This window comes from Ostrea edulis, chromosome 4, assembly GCF_947568905.1.
Source record: "Ostrea edulis chromosome 4, xbOstEdul1.1, whole genome shotgun sequence".
Lineage (NCBI taxonomy): Eukaryota > Metazoa > Mollusca > Bivalvia > Ostreida > Ostreidae > Ostrea > Ostrea edulis.
The window spans coordinates 85,135,536-85,150,051 of NC_079167.1; the positions used below are offsets into that span (position 1 = coordinate 85,135,536).

Here is a 14,516-nt window from a genome sequence, read left to right on the forward strand (position 1 = left end):
GTTACTAGTTTTATTCTTTCGTCGTGTATTTAAATCATTGTGTGCACAATGTGGTTAGCTTCGTGACACCGAGATCGCAAGTCCGAATCCCACCGGTTCAGACCAAAGATGAAAGAGCCGGTAATGGTTGCTCCTTCGTCAAATGATTTGCAATTAAAAGTGAGAGTCAAGAGTCTGTCGGATGAGACCTTAGAAACGAAGTCCCCGTGACGCGGCAGGCATTGGCTTGTTCAGAAAAAAAAAATCACTCCCCCACTGCTACGACCCTGAGTGCCATGGATAGGTTTGAATTTGTAGCAGTTGGCCTACAGTTAGTGATGTCAGTACGAGAGAAGAATTCTCGAAAGGACGTTAAACAAACATTTATTATAAATGGACATCAAGCATTGTGATGCGGAGAGTTTTAACATGTTTAAATGGACATCAAGCATTGTGATGCGGAGAGTTTTAACATGTTTAAATGGACATCAAGCATTGTGATGCGGAGAGTTTTAACATGTTTAAATGGACATCAAGCATTGTGATGCGGAGAGTTTTAACATGTTTAAATGGACATCAAGCATTGTGATGCGGGGAGTTTTAACATGTTTAAATGGACATCAAGCATTGTGATGCGGAGAGTTTTAACATGTTTAAATGGACATCAAGCATTGTGATGCGGAGAGTTTTAACATGTTTAAATGGACATCAAGCATTGTGATGCGGAGAGTTTTAACATGTTTCATCTCGATATATAATGTACATATATCAAAATATAAAACACTAGCAATTTTCATTTGTAAGAATGTTGCACTTGGAGTCTCAAGATGGCCCAAAGACAGTAGCTTAAATATAGAAATCCAGCTTTAAAGTACACAGGTTTCATTCTATTTACGAAATTTTAATAAAGATATCAATACTACGGTATTCTATGAATGAAATGAAACAAAATCTCTATTGGATATGCATACACAAATCTACAGTTGTAGAGATAAAAATTCAAATTACGATCCGTGTTTTTATACTTTTCTTTCCGAAAAGAGCTCAGTGCCGACCACATGACTGTCTCTTTAGGATACCATGTGCTATTTTCCCACTATTTTTTTATATGTGCATCTCTAAATATCCTTTAGTGTTTTACATATGATCTTACATACTGAATTTAGTCTGATAGGTCGTTACTCCTGCAGTCTATGAACTCGATGTCGAAACTTGCAGACGCCATTGTTTTCTTTTTTTAAAAAAACAAAAACAAAAAAACCGCGCAATTCACACATTATATACAAAATATGGCTGACCGAAGATGTCCGGGAGTTAAATTAGTCAAGATTTAACATATTCCTTTCATCTGGGATGAAATCAAATAGTTTACATTGTACAAGTTATCATATATCGCCATTATAGATGCATTAAACATGTTAGTTTGGAAAAGAAAAGAACCTTAATCCTTACTACGTACGTACAACATCCTCGTGACCTTGTCCTAGTGCACTAACGGATTGGGTATTCCGTTACACGGCGTCAGTGATGTCGGAGACAGACTGAAATAATATGATAAATGATTGGCGCCAGCCCTTAATTCTAGCGTATCTTTTATATCTGGACAACAAACAGCATGTTTACATGTACGAATTAATCATGCACACTTCGTATAACAGGTATCCTGAATTTATAAACAATTTCCAAGAAACGAAGCAATCCGTGCGAATGGATGTATTATGCTGTCGGAGAGCTAACATTACAAACAAAAGTCAAACAAATTGGCCATGATTCAACGTTGAATCAACTTGGAAATATCAACAATGATCCACTATTGAAACCGAATGGAACCAATCAATGTTTTCCAACTTTGAAATAAATATTGCTGCTTTGATTCCAAATCAGGATTTCCAACTTTGATTCAACACAGAATATTTCAACGTTGATCAAATGTTGCGTCTTCGACAATTAAAAGTTCAACATTGATCAAATGTCCTTCGTTAACAATAAAAGTTCAACATTAATCAAATGTCGAGTCATCAACTGAACAAATGTCGCGTCATCAACAATAAAAAGTTCATAATATACTATGGTTAACGTATTCAACGTAGAAAATTCGTCTCAAACATTAACTTTTCGTCAACATGGAAGAATTCTTAAAAGTTGTATTTTTTTTTTATGGAAATAATGTTGTAATTTTTACTTTAAATTCAACGTTGATATTGGGGTTAACACTTCCTTTGATCCACGCCTTTTGCGTAAAACAAAACAAATTTTGAATCTATTTTTCAATTGCCAATGTTATTATGCGATTTTCTTAAACTCTATATATATGTACGTCACGCAGTTTACTGGAGTAAATATATAGGGATCACTTGATCACCTATTCTTGTAACATAAACAACTTTTTTAAATGGGGCATTACATGTAGCTGTCATTTTGTCTCCAAAAAATTTCATTGAAAATTGCTGTATATCTTTTATTTCAGCAATAACACTAGTAGTTGATTTTTATCCTCAATCAAGCACATGTAATTTTGGTGATTAAATATAATTATTGTCTTGCAAAACTATTATTTCTTTACAATAAAAGCGGTTATCTAACGTGGTTTTATTAAGTTTCTCTTGTTTTTTTTTTTTTTTTTTGTACAAATTAAATATGTTTATTAGTCATTAAAATACATTCCTATGTCACTGAGAGATATTGAAAGAATGTCGTCTATGGTAGTACGAGAATATTCTATTGCTTGAAGCGGAATGATAAAATTCATTACAAGTATGTCTGGGGCAAATGAATATTTGTTTAAAGTCATATTGGTGTTTAATGCTTAAGAAAATTTCACAAGGGAGTCATGTTTCCCACACAAACGTTGGCCTAGGAAGCTTGGAATTATTTGTTTTGCTTATTGTTTTACGTCACATTTAAGAATTATTCACAGGACCTCCATTTTTAAGGTTGTATCCGAAAGACTCGTCAAATCTTATGTCGGGCGTTTGGAGAAGGAACTTCCGGTCACTACGTATGGTAGACGTCTTAGACGCGATGACGGATCTCAAGTTTACGAAGCGAGCGCCCTCTACCATAAAGGCCACTAGGTTACCTCTAATAATACATGCCAACTTTTAAAAATCCCCATGGGGGATTTTGCGCGCCGACCTTTTTTCAAGGCTCAAAATTCACCACATTTTACCATGAAAATAAATATTTGTCTCTTCAATAAAATATCAATCTTATCATTGTACATGTATCATATATTAACACAACATCAAGTGTGTTTGGGCATTAACTTTAACAAAACTATAAAAAAAAAAAAAAAATTAAAAAATTAAAAAAAACACTTTGAAAGATATACATAAATATTTTATTAAAATCATCTATATTCTGTGCAAAAAAATCCTCTCCAACAACAAGTCACATACATATATACATATTATCAAATAATACTTAAAGTTGCATCCTTTTACACCATATAAATATTGGCTGGTCTATATATCAAAATTTTAATTAAAGCACATGCATTTAGGTACGACTTCAAAGGCGATCTTGCTTGTCTGTAAACATGGGCTTGCAGAGTCTGGTGGAACAATCTGCATTGCAACCAGAAAAGGAGTGATCTGCCCTGCTATGAAGTTTGCGAACAAAACCTTTGCACCCATGACATCTGAAATAATTACTAGGAAAAAATATACGTTTTTACTTGTAAATTAAGGCTACTTGCTAATATAAAATTCAGTACAGACTTGTGCGAATTACGCATCACAAAGTTGATTGAATACTAAACTATATAATACATCGCGATAGACAGATAGATTCGGATAGCCTATATTATTATAGTTGAAAAAAAATATATCTGACGTACTTTATTGCATATTTTGGGTGCTGTCAGCGAGAGGCAAAATTCGGGAATGTCCGATTGTTTGGTGGCGACACTAGGCCTATCATCGTTGTCATTCACGTTTGTGTAAAGGATATGTCAAATTGAAATCCGTCTTCCCGATTGATTACTATCAAAACATGCTTCGCACTGTCCAATAAAGCACCCCGACACAGGCAGACCATGTAAATTACACCAGCCGATTCCATGCAACACAAGGTAAACAACAATGGCTGACTATTGTCCCGATTTCTGATTGGCCAGTTCAGAAATGACGCAGGATTTCAAATTCCGGTTGGAAATGGGGGTTTGTTGTCGTAAAATGGGAGATATTTTTAGAAAATCGGGATTTCGGGGTATTTTTGCAATCCCGATCGGGATATGCCTTTTCAACTGCTTCAAATCGGGAGAATCCCACACAAATCGGGAAAGTTGGCCGGGCTCTAATGGTATTTCTTTTGGAATTAATGATGAATAAATCTTCTGAAAGAGTATAAACAAAGCGCGATCACTCTCAAAAGCTGCTCTCTGACCTACCAAACATCATCATAAAATAAACTGTGATGCACAACATACCAAAAAATGTATTAATTAAATCATACTACTGCAATTATGACGTCATAAACATATAGTGCAATAATTTCATAAAAGTCTACAGATTCGGTGATCATAACGGAATGGGCATTCTGTGAGATAAAAATATTTGTGAGTTACGACACAGGAATGATCATATGATGTGCTTTGTCAAAGTCAAATTTTGACTTCACAATATTGCATTTTCCTCTACTGCATATGTAAACGAGCCCGATTTAAACAGAAAGCGGACCATCATGCATCGTCGGAACCCGCAGGTTTTCTCTCCGTAACTCTATAATAAACTTGAATATTTACATTTCCAGTGTATGTGCCTTTGATATCGTTACCAATTGTAGCGATAGCCATTTCCTCATGCAGTTGTGAACAATGCTCGTATGAATCTTGATATTAAAATATAGTCTCCCTACAAAACTTTGTATATACATGAATTTATTCCGACATCAAATGGCCCTCTAGTCAAGAATTGTACAAACAGCAACGTCAGAAGTGCTCCTACATACACGTAAATGGGTAATATGGCTGCCTTGCTGGCCTTGCCTCATAGTATATGGTGGATTTACTGAATTTGTCTGCATTTGCGCAAGAAAATTGAGCAGTCTGAGCCTTTTTTTAAAAACATCAATTAGAGTGATCCTTCCTTGCTATAGTGACAGAAATGCCAGTCGACCAAAATAAATATAATTCAATACTACTTTTAAAAAGGTGGGGGGATATACATCGAACTAATAGCAAACTGGGGGTGGCTTGGGTTGTTAGGTTCCTGTGTCATGGTTAGTGTATATAACAGTCCCCATTAGAACAAATATCTACCCCCTCAGTCCTCATTAGAATAGGAGCCTGTACATCAGTTCTCATTAGAACAAGCACCTGTACATCAGTCCTCATTAGAACAGACACCTGTACATCAATCCTCATTAAAACAAGCAATTGCACATCAGTCCTCATTAGAACAAGCACCTGCACACTATTCCTCGTTAGAACAGACACCTGTACATCAGTCCTCATTAGAACAAGCACCTGCACATCAGTCCTCATTAGAACAGACACCTGCACATCAGTCCTCATTAGAACAAGCACCTGCACATCAGTCCTCATTAGATCAGACACCTGTACATCAGTCATCATTAAAACAAGCACCTGCACATCAGTCCTCATTAGAACAAGCACCTGTACATCAGTCCTCATTAGAACAGACACCTGCAAATCAGTCATCATTAGAACAGGTATCTGTCCATCAGCCCCCATTAGATTGATTGATTATATTTTGTTTAACGTCCTTCTCGAGAATATTTCACTCACATGGAGACGTCACCATTGCTGGTGAAGGGCTGCAAAATTTAGGCCGATGCTCGGCGCTTAGGGCCATTGAGCAGGGAGGGTTCTTTATCGTGCCACACCAGCTGTGACACGGGACCTCGGTTTTTGCGTTCTCATCCGAAGGACCGCCCCATTTAGTCGCCTCTTACGACAAGCAAGGGGTACTGAGGACCTATTCTAACCTGGATCCCCACGGTACTCAGTCCTCATTAGAACAGACACCTGTACATCAGTCATCATTAGAATAAGCACCTGTACATCAGTCCCCATTAGAACAGGCACTTGCACATTAGTCCTTATTAGAACAAGCACCTGTTAAACACTGCCGGGTCTATTTTTAGAGTCACTAAATATATCAGAAACACTTTCCACACTGCACCTTATTCACTATCACCTCAGTCAACTTCTCAACACAAAAGCTCCTCCTTTTACTGAAGAGTCAATAACTAAGATCTAGAGTTAAGAGTTATCTCTCTCTTGTCATATCAAGTCATATAACATATTAACATTAATTACATTGGGGGGGGGGGGGCAATATTGATAAAGAAGTTACTGAAAGCAATATAACGTAATGGATAGTGTCATTTGCTAATATTTACATGTATTTACATTGATAATGATGACCGTCATTGGATTAGACTATCCTCAGGTCATCAGGGGATTATTCTTTCCCTCAAATATAGAGATGTATAAATTGGAGATACAACATGGGTAATGTCTATCACAAAAGTTCACACAAATTCTTCTGGTATCTTCCCTATTTGTAGAATTTTAAGCTGCCCCATACCATTTGCTCCATGTTTGGTCATGCTGTTGGCCAGCTTCACCTTCCCTGGACCTTATTGTTTTTCTTTAATCTATTGATTGCAGCAATGTACAATGTAAGGCCTTTGTCGTCTACCATTATTGTTGACTGCAATGCCTCATAAACACTCTTTCTGTCAATGAATGCTGTGACTGAAATTTTATCTGTTTCAAACTTACAGATCCCTTCAAGCAGTTTCCTTTAATATAGCGCGGACTCCAGGCTCTCTGCAGCAAATGTCGAATGAACAACTCTCTTTATTTTTGTTTTCCTGCCAATGGATAGGACAATAGTTACTAAAATAAGTCTTAAATCCACAGAATTTGACCTCCTGTGCTTCCTGCCCCATCATTTATATTTGCCAGTGCTGCATCAGTGAAAACAAAATCTCCCAGTCTTTTTCAGCTGCACCACGTAGAGGATGGAAGAGCTGAATAGGTGTGATGTCTTTCAATTTTCCAATACCGTTTATAGCTCTCAGCATGTCTGCCACTTTGGCAGTTTTTAATTTAGTACTTAGATCCAACAACTCAAACGCTAAATTTTCAGCGTTCAGTTGGTTAATAAATTTATGGTACAAGGTTTGTTCTCCCACTGTGAGTTGTTCCTGTTTCTGTGTTGCTCTAAGTGATCAATGTGTGAGTGATCCAATTTCTCCATCAACTTAGAGTGATCTACAGTAATTCCACTCTCATTCTGTTTTATGTAAAACCCAATGTGATGAAAATCTTGTTCCTCAACTTTGCCAGCCAGAAATCTTTGTTTTAGTTTGTTCAGCAAGACCTCAAATTATTTTTCTCCAGCATTAAAAAAGTCATCAACATGACAACATATTATCCCTGTGAGAATTTTTCCATTTTCTTTGATAAACATGGCAGGGTCCATTTCTGACTGACTGCAGATATTAAGCAACTCATCACGAACACTCATAAAATTGACGAGCACCATCCTTTAAACCATATAACCCTTGTTTGAATTTCCATTTGAATCCGGTGGGTGTGTCCCTATCCTTGGGCAGTTTAATGTACACTTCAAGTTGTAGTGTGTCCTCTTGAAGAAAGGCAGACTTTATGTCTGTAGTTTTTACTCTCCAATTTTTGATAGCTGCCATTGTAAGAACAATTCTGATAGCCCCTTTTCCTATTGTTGGGCTATCTGAAAGGATAAAGGAATGTTCTTCAAAACCTCTTGCAACTAATCTGGTTCTTTTGCAACTGTCCTTGCCAGTTATTACCCATCTGGTTGATACTGTTTTGGTCATGGTCCTTTACTTCATCAAATGCGTCGAAATAACGCAGTTTATCTAATTCTGTTTGTTTGGCACTTTCAATAAACATTTGACATTGAGATGCTTTATCATTTGTGTTAGAATGGGCTGAATTTACTTCCTCTTTGTCAGCTACTTTCCACTCCATATCTGGATCGATACTTTTCTCTTCATTTTCGACACTGTTTTTAACATTATACCATGAAGGATATTTTCCTTTCGCTTTTCCGGCTCTTCCCAGTACTGTTGCCTCAGTCCATTCCGCTGAGTCTGGTAACTTGTATGTCATATTTCTTCGGTCTTCGTCTATGTTCAGTTCCAATTCCTGGTTGTGTTGCTCTGGTGTCTGAGTGAATGTTTCTGAAACAGTATTTGGAACAACAGTCTCTGTTTGAACATCATCCTTTTCACTTTTTCTATTTGATTTTTGTTTCTTAAAACGATCTTTATTCAGTTCTATTTCTGGCTGATCGTGTTTAATTTTGCACAGTCTGTTAGAGGATACTCTCACAAAGTCACCTCCATGCCTCACAAACACAACTTTTCCGTCTTAAAATACAACCTTTACAGGTCCTAACCAGCGCTCTCGACCCTCTCTTTTGTAAAACACCAAGTCACCGTTGTCATATGTTTCCTCTGCTGCCCTTACCTTGGAACGGTGAGCTCTGCAAATTCTTTCATCTACTTCACTTTGAATAAAGGTGCGTTGTGCTTCATGCAGACTGTTCAAATGCGTAGACTGCCAAAACGGTGTATAACCATAATCAATCAATCAAATGCCTAGACAATGTCTCAGAACTGGTGCTTCCATCTAATACAGGCAAATCTGCTTTCATGATGTTTGGCAAATTTGGATTCAGTCCAAATATAACTGATGGCTACTAAATCCATTCCACATTTGTAACGAGTTTCTTGTCATATTTGCCCATGCAAAAAGTGTTTCAATATCAACAGCTTTGTTTTCAGCTTCAAGCTTAATCAGTATCAATAAATGAATGTTGAGAACAGATGCTGTTTCCCGTATTTCAGTTTAACTAAGATATCTTCCATTGTCTGTCATCGCTCCCAATACTCCAAAAACTCCAACCCAGTTCTTCATCATGGTGTCAATCATTTTATTTGGTTTATTTCGTTGTATCAAGACAAAGATTGTATATCTCGACCACATATCTATCACGTGCAATATCCAACGACCATTATACTGTTTTAGGTCCATTCCAACTTTCTCATTGAACTCCTTGGCCATTGGCATTGACACTACTGGTCTTGGTGGTGTTTTCGCATATACTCTACAAAGGTCACACTTTTGTTCTATTTCCAACAGATGTTCCTCAAACAATTCCTTCCATACTCCTGTATCTTTTTACAAAGCTACGAGTCTCCTTTTGGGGATGTGCAAACTGCCGATGAAGTTTCAGGAGAGCCGACTTGCACTTTTCAGGTTCTAATTCTTCCAGCTTAACCGAGTTCACCTCTTCCACAGGTATAGTCTCTGATTTGTCAATTGATATGCAATAATGGCCAGATGTGGTTAAATTGAGAGCCACATCTTGTCCCATGATGACAGCAGTATCCTTCTCCTAATCCAATTTTATCCCTGCCTTTTTCATTGCGGTTCTGGAGAGCAGTAAAGGGATGTCCGAGTCAACCACATATGTTCTAACTGTAACAAGTTTACCAACCATACTCACAGGTAATTCGTATTCACCTTCAGATTTCAATCTTGTCCCATCCCCAAATTTGAAGACTTTAAATCTCTCACATCTCAACACTTTCCAACGATCACTTTCCTTTAATGAGCTAAGGTAATTATGTAGCCAAGTTTTTCCACAGAGAGTGCTACTGCACCCACTATAAAGTACTGCACAGTTTCGAGTCTCTGTTGCCCGATATTTTTTTATGGTATCCAGTGAATAAAACTGCATGTTCCTCTAAGGGCTCTTCCTCTGTTATATGTACTTTAGATAGATTTTCCCAACTGTCTGGACACTTTGCTACGAGGTGCCGAAAGGATCAACAAGATCTGAAGTCAAAATTTTCCCATTTGCACCTTGAGGGTTAAGAATTTTGTGACGAGTAAAATCCTGAACCTCTGCAACCACCCCTACCATAGTTAAAGTGCCCATTTCTCAGATTTTCATAGTTGCACACTTGCCACCTCTTCGTACATAACCTGTGGCTAGCAATGCCTCTTCGTTTTCTGCTAAAAATGCTGGCTCTAGTTTTATACTCGTGTTGTCACATTGTGTATGCCCACCCTCATCCATGAGCTTCAATGATTTCTTTGCTTTTTCATATAATATGGCTTTGTTTTCATAGTTCATTCAGGTCAAAACCAATATTTTTTGCTCTTTTGTGATGTTTGTGTTTCTCAAAAGTTTAAAGACTAAGATTTCTGAAGGAGGTGTCACTTTCTTTTCTCAATATTTCTGTACTTACAGTCAACGGTTGCTATAAATTCATTCCTTGATTCTTTTTTGCTTTATTTGAGGTCCTCACACTTTTCTAAGCTGTCAGCTAGGTCATCCTTAGCTAGGTGCTATCAAAAAACTCAAGAAGGGTTTTAAAACCAGACTCCTCATTTAAATCTTCCAGTTTGATTTGGTCAAAAACTTTTTCACGGATTTTAGTGTCATCTTCTTCTGGAGGATTAAGTAAAACAGCAATACCTTTCTTCTCTCTTGCAAGGTCTGTTATTTCACTCCAAGCATGTAATTCATGTGTGTATAGTTCATAAGGCTTTGAATTGAATTTAAACACTGGTGGATTAATCTTGGTTGCCATCTTGGATTCACAATCTGTTTCCCTCCTTTTCTGATTCCCAGACGCTTCTTCTGACACAGTTCACTACCTAGCATTTGATACTAGAGTTGGTTTCATGCTCTGCTACCACTTGTTAAACACTGCCGGGTCTATTATTAAAGTCACTAAATAAATCAGAAACACTTTCCACACTGCACTACATTCACAATCAACTCAGTCAACTTCTCCACACAAAAAGCACCCCCTTCTACTGAAGAGTCATTAACTAAGATCTAGGGTTAAGAGTTATCTCTCTTGTCATATCAAATAATAGAACATATCAACAGTACCCGCACATCAGTCCTTATTATAACAAGCACCTGCACATCAGTTCCCATTATAACAAGCACCTGCATATTAGTCCCCATTAGAACAAGCACCTGCACTTCAGTCCTCAGTAGAACAGGCACCTGCACATCAGTCCCCATTAGAACAAGCACCTGCACAACAATTTCCATTAGAATACACACGTCCACATCAGTCAGATAATAGCTCTCCAGACATGATTTTTTCTTTGTTTGTATAACCTGACTTTAAATAAAAATGATCTTACTTATTCCCATTAGAATAGACATCTGCACATCAGTCCTCATTAGAACAAGCACCTGTCCATCATTCCCCATTAGAACAAACACCTGCCAATCAGAACAAGCACCTGTACATCAGTACCCATTACAACAAGCACCTGCATGCCATTAGAATAGGCACCTGCATATCAATCTTCATTAGAATAGCCACCATCAAATCATTCCTCATTAGAACAAGCCCCTGTACATCAATCCTCATTAGAACAGGAACCTGTACATCAATCCTCATTAGAACAGGCACCTGCACATCCGTCCTCATTTGAACAAACACCTACACATCAGTCCTCATTAGAAAAAGCACCTGACCATCAGAACAATCACCTGCAAATCAGTTAGAATAAGCACCTACACATCAGTCTCCATTAGTGCAAGTACCTGCTCTTCAGTTCCCATTAGAACAAGCACTTGCACATCAGTCTTTATTAGAACAAGCACCTGCCCATAAGTCTCCATTAGAGCAAGCACCTGCTCTTCAGTCCGCATTAGAACAGACATGTGTACATCAGTCCTCATTAGAACAAGCACCTGTACATCAGTCCTCATTAGAACAAGCACCTGTACATCAGTCCCCTTTAGAACAAGCACCTGTACATCAGTCCTCATCAGAACAGGCACCTGCCCATCAGAACAAGCACCTGCACATCAGTTCCTATTAGAACAAGCATCTGCATAGTAGTCCCCATTAGAACAGGCACCTGCACATAAGTCCCCATTAGAGCAAGCACCTGTATATATATTAGTCCTTATTATATACTTTCAATTTCATCTCCTCTTTTTTCTTTAAAAGTTTGCGGGCATATATCACACGATATATGCCCGGAAACATTCCGGCCCGCAAACATTACGTAACAATCAATACACAAGCAAATTACTACGTCGTTAATTTTCAAATTTTTCGTGTTTTTCATCTTTTACTCAGTTAAACCAATAAAGAAATTGTAAAAAATAAATTATTGTTAGTTTCTAAATGAAATTGAAAGTATATAATAAAAAGGTTATAGACTTTGTATGGGAAATATGACGACCTCGTTTTTTGTCACGGACGGACCCCGCAAGCTCGGTCCGTCTGCGCGCCAAAAAACTCGGTCGTCATATTTTCCCATACAAAGTCTATAACCTATAATTATTAGAACAAGCACCTGCCCATAAGTCTCCATTAGAGCAAGCACCTGCATATCAGTCCTCATTAGAACAAGCACCTGCACATAAGTCCCCATTAGAGCAAGCACCTGCATATACATTAGTCCTTATTAGAACAAGCACCTGTTCATCAGTCTCTATTAGAGCAAACACCTGCTCTTCAGTCCCCATTAGAACAAGCACCTGCACATTGGTCCGCATTAGAACAAGCACCTGTACATCAGTCCCCATTAGAACAAGCACATGCACATCAGTCCTCATCAGAACAGGCACCTGCCCATCGGAACAAGCACCTGTACATCAGTCCCCATCGGAACAAGGGATGGTATATCATAACAATAAACTACATTTTTGTCTTGAAACATCGTGATATCTTGAACCAAATTATACCTACTTCAACATATGCTTATCTGAATGATGAAAGGTGACGATAACGAATAGTGATTAATCTCATAACTCCCATAAGCAATACAAAATAAAAGAGTTGGGCAAACACGGACCCTTGGACACACCAGAGGTGGGATCAGGTGCCTAGGAGGAGTAAGCATCCCCTGTCGACCAGTCACACCCGCCGTGAGCCCTATATCTTGATCAGGTAAACGGAGTTATCCGCAGTCAAAATCAGTGTGCCAAGAACGGCTTAACAATCGGTATGAAACACGTCAGACAGCATTTGACCCAATGATAGGTTGTATTGACGAACTAGATCGTTATAACAACCATAGAATTTGGAAAATGCTAACTTTAATCGAGACTGTTGAAACCCCGGTACCATCAACTTGTTTGACAGTGGCTTGCCTCAATTCAAAAACTTACCATACGTAGAACAAGCTCTTGCGTATCGAATCAGTTGAGAGATATAAACACCATATGCAGGTGATAACGGAATATTGCTACATAAATATGGGAAGTTGACGATGGAGAAGCTGAAATCATCCTGTTTGTCATACAGTTGAGTTGTCAGTTTGCCGTTAATGTCTACTTTCAATAAAATCTCCAAGTATGAAGCAGAAGTGGACAACTCTGTGGTGTTTTGATTTCGAGTTCACAGGGATATATCGAATCGACATATGAATGAAAGTTCTTCTTGTTAATAGACAAAATGTCATCGATTTATCTCAATATCGAATTGAAGGCCACAGCAAGAGATTTTTTCTTCTCTCGTAGAACGTAGAAGTTTTTGAAAAAAATTCTGCTTCATGTGAATATGGAAACAGGTCAGCTAACAAAGGAGCACAATTCAAGCCCATGGGAATTCTAACAGACTGTTGGAAGACCTGATCACCAAAGACCATGAAGATATTGTCAATGGGGAACTCTAGCATATTTTTTTTATTTCAACTTCAGAGTACTTGTGCGTGGAATCTGAGTGGTGTTTAACAAAGAAATTTTTTTGGATGACTGATCACTAGAAATGAATATTTCCGTTTTACATTTTTGTTGAAGAAGCAACTGTCTATGATGTCAAAAAGTCTATTCTTTAATTTATTGTGAGGAATGGTCGTGTAAAGTGTTGAAAAGTCACAGGTTTTGATGTTATTGATTTGAGAAATGTTTTGCGATTTCAATTCTTAAAGATTTTTTTAGAATAAACATTTGATTAACACCACTTCTGGCATATGTAGTCGCACAGTAAGTTTGAAGTTTCTCCTTCACAGCTGTTAATATTTTCATGAGGAGCAAAGATAGGGGCTTGGTAGAGCACTTACTGGATCCAACAATGTATCTTTGTTTGTAAGGCTTTTTATGTAGTTTAGGAATCCAGTATAGGTACAGTAACTCATATGACCCATTGACTGGGATATTAAATGTGTCTAAAACTGAAACATGGTTTTGAAGAATTTCATCTTTTGACAGGGCAGTTGGAGTATAAGTACGATTAACAAAAGTGGAATTAATGCCAAGTTTGTTAAAAATAGTTGTAATAATGAGCCTTACAAACAAATACAATGTTGTTACTACCTTTGTCAGCTGGAACCAAAACATATTCCTCGTGTAACCTATCTAATTCTTTTATCACTTCTGGTTTACTATACACAGAAGGATAAATGGAACATACCTTTGTTTTAATGTGTCTAATGCAGGATTTTAATATTCCTCTTATGCTTTTAACGCATTCTGACAATGTATCAAGTTCTTTTTGTTTATATTTAGCCCATCGTCTGGCAT

General features: G+C 37.6%; 1 long non-coding RNA gene across 1 annotated transcript; it reads right to left on the minus strand.

The window, feature by feature from the left end:
- Nucleotides 1-3,296: 3,296 nt before the first annotated feature.
- LOC130054405 (uncharacterized) lies at nt 3,297-4,394 on the minus strand. The gene is made up of 2 exons (XR_008802716.1): nt 3,818-4,394; nt 3,297-3,619 (listed from the first exon to the last, which is right to left on the minus strand). It is a non-coding gene; the product is annotated as an uncharacterized LOC130054405 (long non-coding RNA).
- Nucleotides 4,395-14,516: the final 10,122 nt, after the last annotated feature.